General features: G+C 43.8%; 2 pseudogenes; both read right to left on the reverse strand.

Annotated features, from left to right (window-relative positions):
* Nucleotides 1–5,667: 5,667 nt before the first annotated feature.
* Nucleotides 5,668–6,520, reverse strand: LOC116909151 (annotated as a pseudogene).
* Nucleotides 6,521–7,319: 799 nt separating this feature from the next.
* On the reverse strand, nucleotides 7,320–7,629 carry LOC116910190 (annotated as a pseudogene).
* Between the last annotated feature and the right edge of the window lie 2,735 nt (nucleotides 7,630–10,364).

The following is a 10,364-nucleotide window of genomic DNA, read 5'->3' on the forward strand; positions in this document are numbered from 1 at the left end:
ACTTCTTATGTATGTGAGTACACTGTCGCTGTCTGCAGACGCACCAGAAGAGGGCATCGGATCCCATTACAGATGGTTGTGAGCCACCATGTAGTTGCTGGGAATTGAACTCAGGACCTCTGGAAGAACAGTCAGTGCTCTTAACCTCTGAGCCATCTCTCCGGCACCCCCTCTTCTTCCTGTTTTATAGTAATAAAAATATTACTTCATTCCAGCTCCACAGTGAGTTTACAAAAGCAAAAGGCAAGCAACTAAATCCCTCACAACAATAACACCATTATCCAATTATGTCATTCTATTATTGACATTCTAGATCAAAGGTCAATGGCCCTTAAGGGATGCCTGGTACCACAGTAAGTTTCTTTAGCTGTGCCACAGGAGTTATATGTAAATTATGACACAGGATTGTGCACTCACAGTGTCTGAAATGACTGGGATAGAGCAGTTTATTTCTGGACCAACCATAGCAACGTCCCCAGGATAGGGCTGGCTATCACAGACCCACACTTTCTCTGAATTTGGTTGTTAAATGGAGTTTGTTTTTTTTTTCAGTATCTTCTGAAAGCTGAGTTTAAACATATCATTAGGAATTTAAGGGAGCTGGGGAGATGATGGCTAAGAGCTCTGCAGTTCTTTAAGAGGATCAAAGTTGGTTCCTAGCACCTGTGACTGGCTAGAAACATCCCTGACTCCAGCTCCAGTGATCGCGCGCCCTCTTCTGTCCACTGGAGACAACAGACACACAGTGCATCATTTGCACACAGGCTGCCAGAACACTCTTATAACAAAGAAAGATGAATTTGAGGCCCAGTGAAATGGGTAAGTAAACTTGGTAAACTCCTGCAAGTTGCCTTCTCCTCCACTCGCCACTATGGATGCGTGCACGCACAACATAAATGAAAATTGTAACATCACTGTGAGTTCACTAAAATTATTCTTAGTGGTGTCATGAGTATGAGCAGTCGCCGGAGAAGCTCCAGGTCCCGTCCCTAGAACCAAAACCTGTCCTGTTGTAAAGGCTACCTTTGTGTTCTCCTCCTCTCTTCTGTATCTTTAGCAGTTTTTCCATATATATGGGAAAATATAGATGTATATTTGTATGTTATTTACATATATAGTGTATTCGTGTGCATACGTGCACACACACGGAAGTTCATTTTCTCCTACCATCTTGGTTCCAAGGATCAAACTCAGAACCAACTTTAGGAGCTTAGCCATTTTGCCGATCCTCTTGATTAACTGCAAGATTAGGCAAGACTAGGGAAAGAAACTGAAGACAGGAATCATAAGCCCGTCTAGTTGGGAAGTTTCTTTTGATCTACATCCTTTGAGGTACACTCATGAACTGTCAGCACATCCCTTTAGTTCTGCGTGCTTATATAGCTAGGAGTGATTTATTCTCAAAATTCTGGTAGAAATGTCTTGATATCAAGAAAGTTCTAGGGCTGGAGAGATGGCTCGGTGGTTAAGAGCACCAAGTGTTCTTTCAGAGGTCCGGAGTTCAAATCCCAGCAACCACATGGTGGCTCACAACCATCTGTAATGAGATCTGATGCCCTCTTCTGGTGTGTCTGAAGACAGCTGCAGTGTACTTATATATAATAAATAAGTAAATCTTTAAAAAAAAAGAAAGTTCTACATTAGTTACCTATATACTTTCACCTCCACTGCTACTGAGAGTCATGTAAAGATTACACTCACACTAAGATTCCACAAATGTTCAATGAGATTTTACATCTGATTTGGTTATCCGGCTGGAAGCCAGCCAAACACTATGATCCATACTTGTAATGCCTAGAAGCAATAACCAAACATTCAAGTCCACACCCAACTTGTGGATTATTTATTTGAGTCTTATTAAGATGGAGTCTCTTGTGGCTGGAGAAATGGCTTAGCTGTTTAGAGCATTTGCTATTGCAGAGGACCTGGGTCGATTCCTGATTTCTGGTGTTGGTTCTCAGCACTCCCATTAACTCCTGTTCCCAGGGTATGTGACACCCTGCTTGGTTTTTGTTGTTCTTTTGTTTGTTTTGTTTTTGAGACAGGGTTTCTGTGTGTAACCATGGCTATCCCAGAGCTCACTCTATAGACCAGCCTGGTCTTGAAATCCAGGATTCACCTGACTCTGCCTCCTAGGTGCTAGGATTAAAGATGTGCACCATCACTGGCTGGCAGCAGCACCCTCCTTTGATCTCTGTGAGCACCAGACTTGCATGTGGTATACACACATTTGCACACACAAAATAAAAGCCCAGATATGTTTTTGCATTCTTTTAATCCCAGCACCCTGGAGACAGGCAAATCTCCATGAGGTTAAGGCCTGCCTGGTTTACACAGTAAGTTCCAGGCAACCCAGAACTAAAGTGAGACCCTATCTAAAAATTAAGTAAGTAAATAAAAAAATAAAGTAAGTATTCCAAACTGACCTACATTCCTAACTTGCAAAATGTTTTCTAATGTCATACTGAACAATTCAGGCATGTACTTCTTATGATTTTCCAGTGTTGTGTGACAGAACTTCCTGATTTGTCATGTATGTCACAATGTACACGTACCCAGAGAGGGAGCCCATGACAGATCAAAGTATGGATACCACCGAAGTTTAACTTGGTGAACCATTAAGTTCTACTGGGTTACTTGCAGGAATATGAGTGAGGGGTTATGGGAGCAGAAATGACTCAAGGACAGCTGCATCACAAAAGCCAACCACGGCTTGGGTGACAGCTCACAAATCAGGGACCCTGTAGCACCAACTACAGCCTACAGGCAGCTCAGGAGGTTGGAGAGTGTCTCTTTTCTAGGTGTCTCAGTTGGTCTAAACCTCTTCCGGGGAGCTGGTCTGGTCCGAGAGTCTTCTTTGCAGCTGATCTTCCTTCTGTCTGAGAGAAACTTTCAACTTTTGTTGCTAAATATTTTTATTGGGTGCTTGGGAGACGGCCCAGGAGTAATAGTATGGCTGCTCTTCCAGAGGACATGGGTTCAATTTCAAGCCCTCACATGGCAGCTCACAACTGTTACTCCAGTTGCAGGAATTCTGACACCCTTACACAGACATACAAGCAGGCAAACACCAATGAATATATAATAAATTTAAAAATACATTGTCCTGTGTTGCCATTATATCTCTGCAAGTGGATAATTATAAACAAGTTTTGCATAACTAGCATCAGTTTCTGGGAGGTACAAAAATTGCTCAGTTTCATTAAGCATAGAGGCTGAAAAAACAAACTACCTACACTGAACCAATACAGCTTACTTTCAACCTGCCCTCCATATTTTCAGCTACACTCACAAAACGACTGGAGTTTCTGCAAATGTTCTATCACTCAGCTGTACAATTTTACCTTATTACTACATAGGTACTGTGTTACATCTCTGAGAGGAAAGGTTTCCTCAATGAAAGCAGTACAGCTTTGCTCTGAGGAGGAAATTTTTCCCCCATATGGTGTCTCAGCTCTGAGAGGAAAACACCTATGCTGTTACATTGTTATTACAGCTGAATGGCTTCCTAACTGAGGTGCTGCAGGGAGGGTTACCCCAGTGAAACTGTTACAGCTCAGGAGGAAAGAGTTTTTCCCTGTGAAAGTCTTGCAGTTCTGAAAGAAAAGCAAGCATCCTAGCAGTTGGGAACCAAGGAATACCACAAAGTAACCCAGTACAACAAACCTCATACAAGAGATTTACAGGGACAGAAAAAAAGAGGATAATTGTCTCTACTTGGGTGAGTAGTAGTTTGGAGCTGAGCAGGAGACAGGCTTACTTATATAGGGTTTCTTTGGGGAGGAATTTTGCCAGGGGCCTGCCTGGGCAGTTGTCAACAGGGCAGCCTAGCTACAGCGGAGATAAAGGAAGAGAGGAGTTAGTAGGAGGTGGTGAAGGAATCTTGCATCTCTGAGTAGCAATCAAGTGCTTCTTTATTTACAGGTTTCATAGAAAAAGAAGACTATTATTTCACAGAACAACGATTATCCAAGAAGTGCAGATTATATTTGATTTTTTTCATTTTACGTCCAGAGTTACAAGGTTAGTCACAATTAGGAAATGCAAATAGAACAGATTTTTTTTCATGTTAATAAGCAACTTTATTCTGGTCACCATAGTGGGAACATTACCAGCTAAATGCACACAGAAACGAGGTATAACTGTGTTACTACAGGAACCAATGAGTTACATGGGACAGAGTATGAGGAAACAGCACCAAAATTGTGGGGTCAGACCAGGACAGAGGTGCTAGGCTGATGCTGCAAGGCATGTCTTCAACACTTGTATTGTTTCAGTAATGTTAGGGGATCAGATTAAAAAAAAAAAAAAAAAAAACTAGAACCAGATTCTCTGACATCTTGGCTAATGCTGCTTTGCACACAGACACAGACTTCAGGACATCCTGGTGGCACTGCCCCAGGCAAGCAGTGAACCAAACCTTGATGAAAGCCTCACATAAACAACGAAATTGCCGCAGACAGCAATGGCTACATCCTAAGAGCAACAGGTGTCTCTGGTTAGCTATCCTCTAGGAGTGACCGATGCCTCACCTCAAGCATAATACAGAGGGTGAGTAAAAGCAGTAGATAGTCTCCCAGAACTCTGTGCTGACTTTGTGAGGGTGCAGATGCTGCTCTCATCACACTAGAGGCCACAGTCTAGTTCAGTCTGCGAACTGCTGACTGAATATCTTGTCTACAGGTGTGATTTGAGGTCACCTCTATAGCTCTAGGAAAGAAACCAAATCAGGATGAGAAGCCGTCTCTACAGCATTCCACAGGGAAGGACTGTCAAGACGCTGAAGGCTCAGACAGTGCTAGCATTTTTTCTTTTTCTTTCTTTTTTCTATTTTTCTTTTTATAGCATTTTTTTCTTTTCTTTTTTTTTCTTTCTTTCTTTTTTTTTTTTTAATCGCACATCACTCCTTTATTATACTGATCTGGAAAGAGACTTAGTTGTTATGCCCAAACGAGTTCTGAATCTACACAGTAGGATCAAGCAGCTGGAACATGATTCAGACGGTGAAAGACAAAACCTTGGACATGATCAAGGGGCACTTCACCTCTACAAAACAAGGCAAAGGGATCCAAAACACAGCAAGAGGTACAAGGAGTTTATCCCATTTGATATGAGGAATGGCTTGTTTTCTAGTGACCACACAGGACTGTTTCAACTGCCACTAGCAACCTCCACGTTCCTTTTGTGTGCTGATATATGTATATATACTTTATTTTTGTAAAAGTAAATGTAACACATAGACTTGACAAGACTGTTCCCAACCTTCTAGGGCCAGCAGCTCCTTTGGGGTCAGAGAGAAAGTAGGGTCTTTTAATCAGCAAGAGGTTACTTTCACTCTCCACTGGAATGACTATGCCCCCAGTTACCTAATTATGGGAAAAGTGCAGGACAGGTTCCAGGGACAAAACTGGACCACAGCGTCTCCTCATTGGTCATACCACATATAGTCCCTCCCAGACTTCTTCCTAAGCAGACCGTTAGTAAACAAAGAGCTAAGAAAAACTATAATTACTATCTCTCAACTCTCCTGGTTACAGGGAGCCGTCCCTGGATGTGGACCAAGAGCCTGCACCCCAGAGGTGTTATTCTGAGTAGATTCTATGAAGGGAGTGGGTGCCGGGGATAAAATACTAAAATGAGAATGGGAGCCACAGGTCCCCATTTGCAGCTACAACTTAAACTGAAGATCCTGAAGATGTAGTCAGTGTGGCAGGTGCAGGGGAGGGTGTAGGAGGCAGGAACAGGCAGGGAGAGAGGGTGTAGGGCAGGAGTCCGCCTCCTCGCCTTCACTTCTTCACCTTGCCCTGAGCAGCCACAGCTTCCATGGTTTTACGCACGGTCTCCTCATCTCCCAGGAACTGCATGGGCTTCATGGGCTTCAAGTTCTTGTCCAGTTCATAGACGATGGGGATGCCAGTTGGCAGGTTCAGCTCCATGATGGCCTCTTCTGACAGACCCTCCAGATGCTTGACGATGCCCCCGTAGGCTGTTGCCACGGGCAGCAATCAAGACCCTTTCCCCTCCTTGATCTGGGGGACAATTTCTTCATTCCAGAAGGGCAGTGCTCTGACAATAGTATCCTTCAGGCTCTCACAGGAGGGTAGCTGGTCCTCAGTAAGGTCTGCGTAAGTAAGATCAGGCTCCATTGGAGGTGGTGGGACATCATAAGATCGTCTCCAGATCTTTACCTGTGCCTCACCATGCTTAGCAGCAGTCTCTGCTTTATTGAGACCTGTTAGACCCCCATAGTGTCGCTCATTGAGGCGCCAGGTCCTGACCACTGGCAACCACATCTGGTCAATGGCATCCAGGACTGTCCAGAGGGTCCGGATTGCTCTCTTCTGCACAGAGGTGAAGCAGATGTCAAACTCATAGCCAGCATCTCACAACGCCTGCCCGCCATGCTTCACCTCTTCGTGGCCCTCCGGGCTCAGGTCGGTTGGTACCAGCCGCTGAAGCGGTTCTCCAGGTTCCAGGTGCTCTCGCCATGCCGGATCAGCACCAGCTTGTAGGCAGCCATGGCGACCGGCAGAGGATGCCAGCATTTTTTCTTAAAGGGCACCTGAGTTACACTTGGCACTTATTTGAATTTACTACTGGGGACAAACTTATGGACAATTCATTTGTATTTAACTTTTGGCAAAATAGAAACTTTGGTTATAGTTCTATAAGAACTCCCTAAAGGGCCATGTCTGACTAAAATACTATTTTAGAAGTGATGCACGACAAGAATAAGACAGTGAACATCTTCCTATCTAACGTAAGAGCATAAGCTCTTCACCAGCATCTTAAATACAGCGGAGTCGGTAGTGCTTACAAATGGAGGGTACTCTTAATGAAAAGTTACCTAGTTATCAAAATAAGGCACGCCCCGCTATTGTCACCGACTTTTGTTAGGCAGTAGTGTTCTTCTTGGAAGGTCCAAGTTGGGAATCTAATTACCCAAAGGTTTAAACTGTGGTTTTGAAGTCCATGTTAGGTGTGGGAACAGCTGACTTGAACAAAATCCTCTCCCTTGAATCCACAAGCCATCAGTGACAACATCCACCTAGATCTCAGCACTCTGAAACACACAAGTCCTCTTTCCCAGTCCATAAATCTGTAAAGGCACCGTGCAAAATGTGGGCAGGGCAGGTCACACCTCCAGTTTCGAGTGTATACAAAAAACAAACGCACATTTTCTAGGCACCGAACTGTATGTGAACTAACGCAAACAATCATTTGGGAAAAAGCAATAGGTAAGCGAGACAACACGCAGTTCTAAGTAGAAAGTCTCGAAGAAGATCCTGACGTCGGGCTTCAGTTGTGTCTGTTCTTCATTAAGAGACACACCACACGATGGTGATGATGACGGCAGTAACCACCAGGGCACCGATCCCTATCGCCCACATCTTGCAGTTCTTCACCAGTACTTTCTCTTCAACGTGGCAGCACTTGTTTCCAACTGCGAGGCACCTGCCTGCAGTGCACCGGCACCGTCATCTATCTCCGAGAGCTTCTGGTCTCTTTCTAACACCTCATCCATGTTGACTCTCACGATGTCAGCCACCTCATCTACTTGATTTTGTGCTGGAGTCTTTGATGACTGCCAGTGGCAGCACTGGACCCTGAAGGCACCCCTGTAGACATTTTTGGCTGCAGCAGTGGTGGCAGCAATAGCGGCGAATGGCCAAGGGTCCATGGACTTGCGCTGCAGGGAACCAAGGCTCCAGATTTTATTTTTATCATCAGCCCTATAACTCCAATTTAAAGATCTAAAGTACATCTCCTTGAAAGCAAACACATTTATCAATGTTTGCAGTTTTTTGTTTGTTTGTTTTGTTTTTTGTTTTTCGGAGCTGAGGACCAAACCCAGGGCCTTGAGCAGTTTTAAACCACTCCAGACTAACAGAAAATATCTGAACCAGTCTTTTTATTAATAACAATATGAAATACCTACTTCTTTTATTATTTCATCATCTAAGTTATAAAGTAGGAAAAGCTTAGTCGATCTATCTTTTATTTATTTATTATATATAAGTACACTGTAGCTGTCTTCAGATACACCAGAAGAGGGCATCGGATCTCTTTACAGATGGTTGTGAGCCACCATGTGGTTGCTGGGAATTGAACTCATGACCTCTGGAAGAGCAGCGGGGTGCTCTTAACCACTGAGCCATCTCTCCAGCTCCGATCTATCTTTTTAAAAAAGACATATTTATTATATATAAGTGTACTGTAGCTGTCTTCAGACACACCAGAAGAGAACATCAGCTCTCATTATAGATGGTTATGAGACATGTGGTTGCTGGAATTTGAACTCTGGACCTCTGGAAGAGCAGTCAGTGCTTTTAACCGCTGAGCCATCTCTCCAGCCCCTAGTTAATCTTCCTTACTGAATTCTATTTCTCCAAGGGTGTATCCTCTATGACCCCCTATCTTTAAACTTCATTTTCAGAAAGCTCTAAGCATACTGCAAAGGGAGGCCTCGAATCTGTAACCTGTTCTCCCCTGGCCAGTCAGAGTTTGCCAGTTGTCTCTGTTTACCCTGCACCAATTATATTGTTTGAGTTAGCTCAGGGGCTGATACACCAAGAAGTTTCCTGGAGTAATGGTCTCATCTAATTATGTGTTTATCTGTGCCTTAATGATCTCCAAATACAGCCGGATAAGGTTAATTTTAGGATTTTCCTAAAAAAGACTCAGACATAATTTTCCTCAGGAAAAGACATAAAATGAATCATAAGTCCCCAAGAATGCAACACACAGAGACCAAACCCCAAACATGACAGATGACAGCGATCGCAGCATCCAGCTCAGCTTTGCAGGAATTATGTCAAACAACTGTGCTGGCTTCATGACTTTCATTGTTTCCAGTAGATATGGCTATGCCAGAGTTTTCCAAGGTGGAGATTTCCAGGGTGGGGATTGGTGAGATTTCAGTCCAAGTCCAGGGATTATTGGGATTTTGAGCTAAGGGATTGGTGGTTTTCATGCTCAGGAATTGCTGGGTTTTTGATAGGTTTTCAAACCCAGAAGTGGGCTTGGATCTTTTACCCTACAGGTACAGGCAGAAGTGTCACCTACAACAAACCTATTAGGAGAAATAATTTATTGCTGGGCTGTATGACCTCCAAAGTTAAGTGATTTAAAAAATTAACTAAAAGCAGCTAGGTATGTTGATGCATACCTTTAATCCCAGCACCTAAGAGGCAGAGGCAGGAGGACTATGAGTTGGAGGGCAGCCTGGTCTACACCGTGAGTAAGTTCTAGTATAACAGGGTCCCAGGCCTTAGCACAACTGACTCCATGATGGAAGTACCATTCAAGCTATAAATCTCAGCACACAGGACAGTGAAGGCTAGCATTATGTTCATGGCTAACGCTAATGGTATGCTTAAATGTTTAAAATCCCTGGGCTTTTAGAGAACTGTAAAGCAAAATTAGACTTCCAAATGTTAAGGGCTGTTAAGGGCTAATTTTCTACTTCTATTTCTGCTTCTGTACATACAGTTTGTCTTGCATAAGAGGACCTCATGCTTGCACTAGAAGAGAATATAACTTGTGTCCTTTGCCTTTATAAGCCCCTGAGTGAGGTGTCTGGGGCCTGCATTCAGGGATCCCTAGTTCTGGGCATAGACCTCTGCCAGTCTATAAATAAAAGCCTCTTCTTAAACCGGGCAGTTTCCAGCACTCGGGAGAAGGAGGCAGGCAGATCTCTGTGTGTCTTCAAAGCTAGCCGGCTCTACAGAGTGGGTTTCAGGACAGCCAGAGGGATACACAGGGAAACCCTGTCTTGGAAAAGAAAAAAAAGAAAAACAAAAGCAAAAACAAAATCCAGCTTTGAAATGCGTGTAGCAGTGCATGATTTTAACTCCAGCACTTGGGAGGCAGAGGGGGCCAGATCCAGGCCAGCCAGCCAGCCAGGCAGACAGACAGACAGACAGACAGACAGACACACACACACACACACACACACACCATACAGACAAATAAAAACAACAAAAGGGACAGAGAGTTGGCTCAATAGTAAAAACATCCGTTGCTTTTGCAAAGGACCTGGGGTTTGGTTCTCAGAACTTTTGACAACTCTCAACCAACCATCTGTAACCACTTCCAGGGGATCGAGTACCCTCTTCTGATGTCCCCAGGTGCCAGGGAAGCACGTGGCCTGGTCTCCATACATACATGTAGGCAAAACACTCATATACATAAGACAAGATAAATCTTAAAAGTATGCCTTTGAGACAGGGTCTCACTTTACAAATCCAGGTGAACTGAAATCCAACTGTCCCTCTTTGGTTTTGTTTGCTTGTCTTTGATAGAGTTTCTCCTTTTAGTCCTGTCCAGAGAAGACTGCCTGGATGTGATTTAAGCCAATAGAA

Source organism: Rattus rattus, chromosome 9, assembly GCF_011064425.1.
Source record: "Rattus rattus isolate New Zealand chromosome 9, Rrattus_CSIRO_v1, whole genome shotgun sequence".
NCBI classification, from domain to species: domain Eukaryota; kingdom Metazoa; phylum Chordata; class Mammalia; order Rodentia; family Muridae; genus Rattus; species Rattus rattus.